Here is a 12,846-nt window from a genome sequence, read left to right on the forward strand (position 1 = left end):
GGTGTCTCATCCGTGGATGTCGACAATCTCAGACACCCTTCCATCCTTGGGAAGAGCTTGTTTGTGCCCAAGGACAGAGACATAGATAGCGGTTGTGCGGAGGAAGTCGACTTCCGTTTTCACTCCTCCAAGGTGCTTTCTTCCAGACCCTGCAGGGTTCCAGTGCCTCTTTCTTTCAACCTCGTCGGCCTAAGTTATCGGACCGGCTACGACAACTAAGACAAGGTGTCCAATAGCTGTCCCCTCCTGTCAGGAACAGGTAGCACGGGAGGCTCTCCCGGGGGGGCATAATCCTAGTGGGAGCGGCAGAGTTCACGAACTCTAGGATTGGCAACCCCCTCTTGCAGGTCTCACGCTGGGAGGATGCCTAAGGTTACTCATCCGGATAACAGCTTCCCGATGCCGATTTCTGCACGATCTCCGTGATCAGCCAAGGATATCGCGCCTGCCGTCTCTGTCAGCGAATTCAGTGTCACTGAACCTCTATGCCATGGGGTCGGCAAGAGTTTTGCCCGTTTGGGCAGAATGATCCAGTCCTTAGGAGAAGGTCCTCCATAGGATCGTTGACGACTTCACCCCCCGGCTTCTTCAGTCGATCCTTTTTCGTAGGAAAGCATCTGAGACGGGAATTCCGTAGTCGACCTCTCAGCTCTGATCAAGTTTGTCGAACAAACTTCGTCCAGCGTGGAACAGCAGAATCGATCAGACTGGTAACGAGGCGACAGGACTCCTTAGGCCCTGGATCGGGAGGACGGGTACTTTCAGTTTCCATTCCATCCATCTTCCAGGAAGCTCTTGGAATTCATCCTAGACTACAGGTGTTCCTGCTTAAGATGCAGTGTGGCGATCCCGCCGTGGCATCGCAGGTTTTTCCCCAGAGAACTCTCCCTGCTTTCCTCATGGCTGCTCAGGAGCAGGCTTCCGCCTCCTTCGCCTTTTGGAGGTCTGGTCAACTCTGGTAGGCTCGGGTTCGACCTTCTTCAACGCCGGGACAAGCTTCCGGATCCTTACCATGAGTGGGGGTTCATGGTAATTTGCTAGGAGCCTTCTCTACTTCTGCCTCAACATCTGGAGTATCTAGCCATGATATTGAGTCAACGGCCTTACCACGTTGGAAACCCCGCTTCTCGTCCATCCAGCGAGGTTAAGCAACGTGGGGTCTGGTCGGTACTTGGATGGGTAACCGCCTGGGGACGCCAGATTCTGTTGCCGCCTCCTCCGAGCTTTCCCTTCAGTTGACTGTGGCAAGGCTGAGGAGAGTCGCAGTACCTATTCTCAGTCAAGCAGAGCTTTCAGCCCTACCTTGGAACGTTTCCTAGGTCTCTTTTCCTCATTGACCCGTCTAAAGTTCCGAACGGTCACCTCAGGATAAGTTCCCTGTGGGGCGGCCCAAGTTCCGGTGGTTTCAAAGCAACGATTAACCAGACTTTCTGGCCCCTATGGGACCAGCGGAACGATTAGACATGCAATGGGTGTTGACCTATGGAACCTCTTGATGGGAGTGGATATTCTTGTCCTTTCCCCACATTTTTGATGCTGTTCTCGGACTCGTCAAAGAAAAAGGGGGGGGGGGGCATGTTCCGGTTTAGGCCTATGGTCAGGAATTGAAGGATACCTCTCCATCATTCAGGCAGGCTTAGGGGCCGTAGTCTGGCCCCTCTACAGATCCTACAGCATCTGCCGAGTCGCTCCGTGCGCGACGACTTCATGGTACTGGCGTGTTCCAACCAGCAAGGGACGCATTTTCATACCTTCGCATCTTACAGTAGAGATACCGAGATGATTTGAGATCCTCTCAATACCACCATCGGCTCGCTCATTCCGGGCAGAGGAATGTTCTCTCCGACTATCTGAGCAGAGCCTCGTGAGAGATTGTACCTGGGGGTCTTTGCCCTTTAGTAACCAGCAAGTCCTGGCCTGGGGGACCTGATCGCGACAGCTTGGAACCTCAAGCCTCCGCTGTTCTTCCCCCCAGTCTCAGATCCCAAGACTCTTTGGCAAGATGCATTCCGGTGATGGTGGGACAACATCGACGCCTGCGTCTTCCCTCCTTTGTTGTCTGTTGAGAATGGGTCTCAACAAGACCAGGTTGTCTGTCAACCTTTCAATGGCCCTGAGAGCTCCACTGGGACTATACGCAGAACGGTTTTCGGACCCTCTGCTTCCCCTGACGGAACTCCCGGGAGAGCTTCTCCCACGGCACAGGCTACTCAAACAACCACACTGCAACATCTTTCACGAGCCGGGGCGTCGCTTCGGCTTCATGCCTGGAGACACTACGCCTCCTCCTCAAGAAGAGACAACCCGCTACAGTCGCGGGGCGGAGATCGCGTCATCTGCGATAGTCATCCGCAGGGGTCTACCAGGCGAAGTGGAGAGTCTTCTGTGTCGTGAGAGATATACCTCTTCCCTTGAGGCCTCTTCTCCAGCAATAACGAACTTATTGCTTTTCGGCGGGAGGAAACTCCTTTCCGCTCTCGGCAATGAAGCCTGTCGCTCAGCCTTTCCCTGACCTTCAGGCTGAAAGGAATAACTTTTTCCTTCCCGCTGGACCTTTCCTCGCTCATGCGAAGCTGCGAATGTCCCTGCCCTAGTCGGAGCGAGACCTCCAACATGGAGCATGGTTCGGACTTTTTAGTCCCTTAAGAGATCTTCTCAAGACCCTTTACGTCAGGCCTCTGATCGTATTCCGTCTTGGGGCTCCTGCTCACTCTGGCCGCGGCCAGTGTGTAAGCAATCTTCTTGGTCTCGTACGACTCCGCCCTTTCTAAGGAATGGAGGAAGGCAACATTCAGGTTTGCTCCTGAGTTGTTGGCTAGACTCAGAATCTTGGGGTCCCGGCCCTTCGGTCCAATTCCTTCAAGATTTCGAGTCACCATTCTGTATCAGATGACCCAAAACCTTCTCCTTCTTGACAGTAAAGGTATTGAGGGGTTATCTTTGGGAACAGCTGCAGTTTGTCCTCACGTGCAGCCGGGTTGGGAGCACAAGAAGGACAAGGGGGAGAGTCACCAGTATACCTCTTCAGCTCGGACTCAAGGACATTCATCTCGACCTGAATCCAGACCTTCCCCCGTCACGTCGCCCTACAGCACGATGTCGGATACATCGCAACGTCCCTCGCCTTCGAGTAATACTACTCTGTGACGCAGGTGCTACAAGCTGGAGTCTAGAAGCGTCTAATGACCTTCGCAGCCCGTCTCTATCGCTCTGTGGTGGCTACACAACAGCTGGTCTAACCTCAGGCTCCTTTTTGGACAGGTAGCAGAAGGTTGAGGGCATTGTTATCAGGTTTTAGTCTGCATGAACGAAAGAAGTATGTCTGGCCCTTACTTCTTTCTTCATCATCCCCTCTACGGGGAAGCAGCATCCTGGTCTCTGCATAGCTGACCTCAAACCTCTGCAGGTAAACCATGCTTCCTTGTGTTCCGAGTATTGAGTCAATACTGTCGCGTCCCCCATACCCTGACGAGGTGGTATTGGGAACGTCCTAACCCAGAGTTCCTTCTGGAACTCCAGGTCAACTGCCTAGGACGGGTCCCACTTCTTCCTTCACACACAAACTTATGTAGGCCACACGGTTCCCTGCGGAGCAAGGAACTTGTGAGGTGCAGGGACTCCTTTTCTTGAGTGCGACTCACTCGGATTCTGAGTCCCTGGGTAAAGCCAAAGCCAGTATGGCTGGGGACTTTCCACCCTTCCTAAGGGGTAAGTCACCCAATGTAAATAGCATTGTTTGTATTTCGGTTACGGAACAAATGACAAATTTGAAGATAATTTGTATTTTTCCTAACCATACAAACCTTAGCTATTTACATATATTTGCCCGCCAGCCCTGTCCCCCAAGACAAGTCCTACCTCTAAGTGAAAGTGAAGCAATTCACCGGTGTGTGAGGGGGGAGGGGTAGCTAGCTACCACTCCCCTACCCCCCTGCTAACTAGCGCGGGGGTAATACACCCTCGTTAAATTCTAATGGCTCGCCATTTCAGCTACGCTAAAAGATAAACCCAATGTAAATAGGTAAGGTTTGTATGGTTAGGAAAAATACAAATTATCTTCAAATTTGTTGTTTTTTAGTCATAACTTATGAAATTTTACACCCGGTCACTCCCAATAGATTACAAAGGCTCTGAGGGTCTTTGTAGCATCCCTACAACTCCTCATGTGCCTTCTACTTGATTTATTTCTATCATCTAACTCTGCCACATCCTTCATTTATTCCTCTTATAGGACTGAATGACCTCAGGGTCCAAATCCTGTACTCAAATTTATGTACAACAGTTCTAAGACCGGGAACATTTTACGATGTCACATTTAGCATGGAAAAATTGGGACAGGAAATGGAATGATATGTGTACAAAGCCTAGTGTAACTCTTGATGTTTGTCAAGACAGACAGACAGAAATATGTGGCCCTCAAAGAGACGGGTAATGAGCTATAGAAACTGGACTGACAGAAAAAGAAAAACAAGTATAGGTGTTCCTGACAATGACATTACTACTTCTATGCTATTGGGGTCTAACCTTGCCCATGTGCATCAGTAATGAGTGGTGGGTTGACCTGTTCTCATAGTATTCTATTGGCCTTGGTTGAACCGTCTTTGGTCTATGCTAAACAATTAGCTCAAAATTTCTTCAGGTGTATGTTTATGTAAATGTAAATATATCACCATGGGTCCTAAGGAAGTATGTTGTAAGAGACAGCCAAAAATTAGAATAGCTGGGCCCACGATAGTCCCGGAAAACAGAGTTGATAGCAGAATATGAGAGTGGCATCACAGTGTTGATCTTGGCCTTGAAATATGGTGCATCAAAAACAACAATCTCTTCCATGGTATAAAATAAAGTTGCCATCAAAGAAGCCAATGTTGCCAAAGGAGTGAAAGCTGTGACAATACAAAGATTACAGAGTAAGATAATTGTTGTTTAATTGGATAAATGAAAAAGTTGGGAGGCAAAACTGTTACCAAATACCTGTTGGAACAACAACTCATACTAGCAAAGTGTTTAAAGCCATTCATGGATGGGTGACGACTTTTAAGAAAAGAAGTGGCATATGCAGTGTGATGCATGGGAAAGCAGTCATTGCAACTAGAGATGCTGTTGACAAATTTTTCGGGTAGTTTAGGGACTAAATAAAGCCTGAGGATTGTGTTTAATTGTGATGAGACCGGTCTCTTGGAAGAAACTGCCAGAGAGAACTCTTATCACTCAAGAGAAGTTATTGGCAGGGCACAAGGTTGGTGAGGACATACTAACCATTTGGATTCAAAACTAGAGCCTCTGGTGATCCACCAATTAAAAAATCAAATGATTTAAAAAGAAAATAGCGTGATGAAAAATAAGTATAATGTATTGTGGAGGGCCAATAGCAAGGCCTGGGTAACAAGACATTCCTTTATTGAATGGATCAATGAAGTTCTTGGTCCATGTAGGAAGAAATATTTACAGGACAACTGCCTCTGAAGGCTTTTCTTATCTTGTACAGGTCTTCTTCTCACCCTTCAGGCTTGGAGGAGGAGTTGCCGCCGGAGTTTACCTTTATCGCGATGAAGTTCTTTTCCCCCTCAACACGACTTATTTACTACCTATGGACCAGCTGGTTATTAATTTCAAGAGATTCTACACCAGAGCACCATTCCTGAGGTACTTGGAAGTGACCTCTGACACAATGTTAACTCTCAGAGATTCTGGCAGACTAATTTTTAAGTCCTTCACTGTACCAGTCTCATTGAAAAAGCTTGAGAAGTATCTAATGGTCCATGAACTCTTCTGCGTGGAAATTATGGCCTGAAGCTGTGACAGAAAAGGCCTTGTAAATCTTTAGGGCTGTACCCATTGTGCAAGATATCGTATCGCTGTGCAAGTCCTCAGGGCTGGAGGTCAATGATATTGATGTGGAGGAGCAGAGAAAAACTTAGGACTGAGAAACTGCCGAAGATGGAGATTGAGGCACCATCTCCGTCTTCAGGCAAAGAGGAGTTGGAGGGGTAGGGCAGAGAGGAACCCTCTATTACTCTAGTTAGTGATATGTGTGGTAAATAGAGGAAGAAGCTCCGCAGCAAAAGACTATCACTGAGCCTTGAGTTAGTTTTTAGACAAAAATGTGTAGGTCTTGTCCTCCTAGGAAAACTTGTGTCACCCCGAGTTCTCCGGTCCTTCAAGAGGTCTTCCTACTAACTTTATAGGCAAGCATCATATAGGGATCTGACACTCTAGACACTCTCCATCCTTGCCTATGTCACTAGTAATAATGAAGGATGGAAGAATATCTCCTTTTCCGTCATGTCTCAGTTTGTCACGAAAACTCAGAACCCTTCCTTTCACAATGCCAGGTTTGAGTCTTCCATGTCCCAGATGGTTTGCTTTTTGTCCTAGGTGGCCTCTACATCGTTACCTGGCTTCAAGAAACTATTAGGAGAGCATATCCTCCTTCAATTGAGGAACTGGGAAGAACCTGCTCAGACTCGCACTCCCAAAGTTGGTTTTGTGCTAGTCTTCAAGAAGAACCTGTCAGTGAGCCAAGTATTGGAGTCTGGAGGAAACACCAGACAACACTAGCCCTTCTTTTCTTTCCCCTTCCATGGGGTGCATCAGTCGTGTCGTTATTCTCTGGATCAGACATCGATGCAGGTGAGCTTCCATACCAAGAAGTTTTCCTACATGAAGTTCCGTGCTAGGCAGTACAGTATATCTTAACAATCCAGAGTCGGAAAAAAGCAAATTAAACAATGGCTTGGTTAGGTAAAATTTGGAAATCAAAATGCCTGAAATTACATATAAAAAACTGGCTATACAGTACATCAGTTTAGTGAAATCAGTGTTACTGTATAGACATGAGTCATGGTATGAAAATGAAACAATATCCAACAGATTTTGTAGGTTTGAGAACAAAGCCCTCCGAAGAATATTGGGCGTTAAATGGCAGGACAGAATTAGAAATGAAACTATGAGAGGTTACTCGAGTGCCATATGTGGATGAGATCATGGTGAGGGGTAGATGGAGATGGTTTGGGCATGCTCTTTGCACTCCTCAAGAGAGATTAGTTCACCAAATTTCAACTGGGCTCCACAAGGCACTAGCAGAGTTGGAAGACTCAGGCCTACATGGCTGAGGACTATGAAGCATGAAGTAGATGATGAGTGAAGAAGTATTGATTTAAAAGCTCAAGATGGAGACGACTGGCAAAATCTAATCGAGGCCCTTTCCGTCAATAGGCCTAGGAGGAGATGATGATGGTAATGATGATGATGATATACTGTATTGAAGTATCTCTCCCATACTCCTTTTAATTGACAACACTTTTCAGACTTCATATCCTTCTAGGATATGCTCATCACTGACCACCTATGTAAGAACAGGAATCTAACCTATCACCTGGTAATCTTTTCCCAGTTGGGTAGAAGGGAGATAGGAATCAGCGTTTTCTCACTGGTGTTCGGGCATCCCAGGATTTTAAACCAGCCAGCTTGGTTATAGAGACTTCTTCCCTCCTCAGGATAAGTCTCCTGTTAAAGGACTCAGATTTGTATAGTTAAAAATAAATGCAAATTGTTTTCATAAAAATTTATGATGTATTGAATCATCTGTAATCCGTGTTGATCCTCTTACTTTGTGAGTTTCTTATAGAGGTCAAGAGTGTTCATCCATGAGATATATTAGGATTTCTGTCCTTGGTCCGATGGATGGTGGAAAAAATTCGACTTTTATAAAAAGCAAAGAAGAATTTTCATTCTCTTCTGAAGGTAATTCTCTGTTAATGCCTCCTCCATCCTGTTCTGCACTATGTCTCTACTTTTACAAATTTTCCACAAATCTGAGATGCAGTATAATTATTATGGAACTTGTAGCAACCCTAAGGAATCCTCCCTTCATTGGGATCTTTTGAAGTGATGAACCTGCCACTCGACTAATGAAGTGATGATGATCTTCATCCACCTCTTCTTCCTTGATATCCTAATGTTCCTTGACCTCTTTTTCTCACATAGTAAAGGAAGAAGGCTGTCCTACGCATGAATGGCAAACTCCATCGAGCAGTAACCCCGATCTTTCAAGTCATGAGTTGAGCACATCTCTGTCATTACCCTCACACCACAACACGATCACATCTTGTTCAGTCACGTGCACAGCCTAGAACAAAGTTGACTGTAGATCTTCATCAGCATTTCTTACGTACTACTGTTGTATGGAATGAGATAGCTGGTGCTCAGCAAAATTCTTTTGGGACTAACAAAAGTGCCTGTATCCATGCAGTCAACCTTGGGTTTGAGTATGGATGCTTCCATAGTGAGGTGGCAACTAGGTTTCAACTCTTCATTCAAATTCATTCGGTCTTTTGGAGTCCTTGGTTTTAAAGCATCCAGCTTTTCTAATTATTGTTGAAGCTTAGATAGTAATAATAATAATTCAGTATACAATTTTATTTTCAATATTAAACTTACCCGATAATCATGTAGCTGTCAACTCCGTTGCCCGACAGAATTCTATGGAGGGATACGCCAGCTATCACAATACTAGAAGGGGGTGTACTTACCAGCGCCACCTGTGGCCAGGTACTCAAGTACTTCTTGTTGACACCTCCTCAATTATTCCTCTGTCGTGCTTCCGGCAAGACGTTCTGGGATACGCTTATGATCTTCGAGTTTGTTCACGGCTAATTGGTGAAGTATTCTCTCAGATTTCGGCTGTCGCATTACTGGAAACCTTCTTATATTAGCTAGATAGCTTTTATATAGTCCTGATTAACGGTTAACGATCTTTTGCTTGATTTTGGAAACCCCTTTGGCTAACTCTTTGGATTCAAGATGTCTGACATTTCGCAAGCCCCCTCCCATAGACGATGTAGGTCTTGCAATAGGCGTATTCCGAAGGCCTCGGTAGATCCTCACACCGCTTGTTCTGACTGTAGGGACAGGCCCTGTCAGTTAGAAAATCGATGTGAGGAATGCGCCGGACTTTCGGAACTGGAATTTGTCCGTCTTTTAAAATATTCATCTAAGTTAGAGAGAGGTAGAGTTAGGAGGAGTTCTTCTCACTCTTCACTGTTTTCCTCACCTCATGATCCCCTACCTTTTCCTACCCCTGTAGTGGCTACCCCCGAACCTACTGTTTGCCCTCCGCCTGATATGTCTGTTGTTTTGCGTGCTATTCAGGCCTTAGGCGATAAAGTAGAGTCAGTGGTAAGTGACCATAAGTCTCTGATGGCCGAAGTCAAGGAACTTAAGGTCAAGAGTGCAGTGGGTGGAGTTAGTGCCAGTGCTGTGACGAGTGCTAGTGTCAGTGCAGTGCCAAGTGCTAGTGTCAGTGCCAGTGTGGTGCGTGAGGATACTTCTGTGCGAGCCAGTCGTCCTCCCAGTCCGGGACCTCTTGCAAGCTCCCAAGCCCAGGGGAGAAGCAATGTCGAAGGGCATAAGGGTTCGGCAGGCCTTGTTAGGCGCACAGAAGTATCCTCGGTGGTTGCGGGCGTGTCTTCCAAAGACCGTCACTCCCACCCGCAGACGATTGAGCCCGTCTTTTTCTCGTCCGCTGATCATCTGTCAGGGAAGAAACGTTGGTCTCAGGTCTCGAGACCACTTAAACGCAGAGTCCAGTCCGCGAGTGCTCAGCCAGGTTGCAGTCATTGGCTCAGCTCTGACTCGCCGCAGTCATCTGTCGACTGCACTCCGCCCAAGAGGAGTAAGGTTCTGCCACAACAGAGCTCGACTGTTAAGGCTTTACCTCAGCCTACTGTAGTTTCTGCCGACCCTAAGTGGACTCTACTACAGTCCATGCAAGCACAGCTTTCGGACTTGATGCGTGAGTGTCGGGCTGAGAGTGTTGCACCTCCGCCTCCGCCTACACTCCCTCCGCCTGCGCTCGCTCCGCCTGCGCTCGCTCCGCCTGCGCTCGCTCCGCCTGCGCTTGCTCCGCCTGATCGCAGTACCACCTGCCAGGCGTACGATGTTGAGCCACGGTCTGAGTTTGCTGTTCCCAGTGGTGTTCAGCCTCCGCCTTCTTTAAGGCAACCTTTGCTATGGGATCAGGAGGATTATACCTCTCTTCCTCCGCCTCCCTTTGCTGCTCCACCAGTGGTGCAACTCTTGGCTGAGGTACAACAACCTCTCCCGTCCATGAGTCAGTCTCCTCAGCTCTCGCTGCAGCGAGCTCAACCATCCACAAGGCAAGCTCCACTACACCTTGGCCTTGCGCCTCAGGAGCCTCAGCTTGCGAGACATTTACCTTGTTCTGCGCAGCCTCAACCTCATCACGCTCCGCTCACACCACAGGAACAGGAACTTGCTACTCTGCTTCCACCAACCGCTCAGCTAGCGCAATCCTTGGGTTCAACCACTCATGCTAGGAGTCAGCCTCCTCCACCCTTGCGCCTTCCTTCTGCTTCGTCTGTTATTCAGCCTTTGCAGTCTGAGCCTCAGGTTCTCCCTCAACAGTTACTTGAAGAGGAAACCACTACTATTGTTCCTACTCGTTCTGACTCTGCTGTTCAGCATTCTTGTCCGATATCTTCGCTACACTCTGGTGATGAGGCGTCTGATGATGAGGAGGCACACCTGGATCCCTCGTCAGACGTGGATGAATCCAAGCCTTCTCCATAGTCTATTGACTTTCGTAAGGTCTTGGTTCTGCTTAGGGAGGTTTACCCAGACCACTTTGTCTCTGCTATTCCCCGCTCTCCGCCATCTGAGTTTTCGCTGGGCATACAACAAGCTAAGTCCTCCTATACTAAGCTAGTCCTAGCTAGGTCCTCTAAGAGAGCATTAAGGATCTTAGGGGAGTGGCTGCAGTCTAAGCAACACCTTGGCAAAACTTCTTTCATGTTCCCGCCGACTAAGCTCACTTCGAAAGCGAGCGTTTGGTATGCCACAGGAGAAGCACCAGGCTTGGGAGTACCTGCCTCTGCCCAGGCTGACTTCTCAAGTCTGGTGGACTCGCCTCGGAGAACTGCAATGAGGCGCTCTAAGGTTTGCTGGACCTTCTCAGACCTTGATCACTTACTGAAAGGACTGTTTAGAGCATTTGAGATGTTCAACTTTCTTGACTGGTGCCTGGGGGCCCTCAGCAAGAAGACCTCTCCTGCGGACAAGGATTCTGCCATGCTATTAATGTCCTGCATGGATAAGGCCATTAGGGATGGATCTGGTGAGCTTGCGTCGATGTTTGTATCAGGGGTTTTGAAGAAAAGGGAACAGCTGTGTACCTTCCTTTCCTCCAGCATTACACCTTGCCAAAGGTCACAACTCCTTTTTGCTCCGCTCTCGAAGTTCCTCTTCCCTGAAGAGCTGGTTAAGGACTTGTCTGCTGCCCTGATACAAAAGGACACACACGATCTTGTAGCCTCATCGGCTCGTAAGTCTAAGGTTACTACCTCAGTCCCCAAGACTTATCGCTCACCAGTGGCTGATACCCCTGCTACGAGGTTCATACCGCCCTTTCGTGGTAGAGCCCCCAGCCGAGGAAGCTCCCGTCCAGACTCTTACAGGAGCAAGTCCAGGAAAGGCTCCAGGACATCTAAAGGTAAAAACTGACTCTCCGCATCTCCAGACAGCAGTAGGAGCCAGACTCAAGATCTTCTGGCGAGCCTGGGAGAAGAGAGGTGCAGACGCCCAGTCTGTCAGTTGGCTGAGGAACGGTTACAGGATTCCATTCTGCCTCAAACCACCTCTGACTACATCGCCCATCAACCTCTCTCCCAACTACAAAGAAGAGGACAAGAGGCTAGCATTGCACCAGGAGGTGTCGCTACCTGTGCAGAAGAAGGCAGTGGTTATAGTCCGGGACCATCAATCCCCGGGCTTCTACAACCGTCTCTTTCTTGTGGCCAAGAAGACAGGAGGTTGGAGATCGGTGCTGGACGTCAGCGCGCTCAACGCGTATGTCACCAAGCAGACGTTCACGATGGAGACGACGAAGTCGGTCTTAGCAGCGGTCAGGCAGGAGGACTGGATGGTCTCGTTGGACTTGAAAGATGCCTACTTTCACGTTCCTATTCATCCAGACTCCCAACCTTTCCTGAGATTCGTTTTCGGAAAGGTTGTCTACCAATTCCAAGCCCTGTGTTTTGGCCTAAGCACAGCTCCTATGGTCTTTACTCATCTGATGAGGAATATAGCAAAATTCCTACACTTATCGGACATCAGAGCCTCCATCTACTTAGACGACTGGCTGTTGAGAGCCTCCACGAGTCGTCGCTGTCTGGAGAATCTCAATTGGACTTTAGACTTAATCAGAGAACTGGGTCTATTAGTCAACATAGAAAAGTCTCAACTCATTCCCTCCCAATCCATTGTGTACCTGGTAATGGAGATTCGGAGTCAGGATTTTCGGGCTTTTCCTTCGGCCCCCAGGATAAGCCAAGCCCTAGAGTGCATCATGAGCATGCTGAAGAGGAGCAGTTGCTCGGTGAGACAGTGGATGAGTCTCACAGGGACCCTTTCATCACTGGCCCTGTTCGTCGAGCTAGGGAGACTCCACCTCCGCCCTCTTCAATTCCATCTTGCAGCTCATTGGGACAAGGGTTCGACTCTCGAAGCAGTCTCTATCCCAATCACCCAAGAGATGAAGACCACTCTCCTGTGGTGGAAGCACAACCTCCTTCTCAGGGAGGGTCTATCGTTGGCTATTCAGACCCCCAATCTTCATCTCTTCTCAGATGCATCGGACTCGGGCTGGGGTGCGACCTTGAACGGACGGGAATGCTCGGGAACGTGGAACGAAGAACAGGGATTACTCCACATCAACTGCAAGGAGCTACTAGCAGTTCATTTAGCCCTGTTGAACTTCAAGTCCCTCCTGCTAGGCAAAGTGGTGGAGGTGAACTCAGACAATACCACAGCCTTGGCTTACATCTC

General features: G+C 48.2%; 1 protein-coding gene across 1 annotated transcript in view; it reads left to right on the forward strand.

Annotated features, from left to right (window-relative positions):
* Positions 1–12,846, forward strand: part of LOC137624274 (tigger transposable element-derived protein 1-like) — a 104,430-nt gene that overhangs the window by 45,384 nt on the left and 46,200 nt on the right. The window lies entirely within an intron of this gene.

Source organism: Palaemon carinicauda, chromosome 31 (genome assembly GCF_036898095.1).
Source record: "Palaemon carinicauda isolate YSFRI2023 chromosome 31, ASM3689809v2, whole genome shotgun sequence".
NCBI classification, from domain to species: Eukaryota; Metazoa; Arthropoda; class Malacostraca; order Decapoda; family Palaemonidae; genus Palaemon; species Palaemon carinicauda.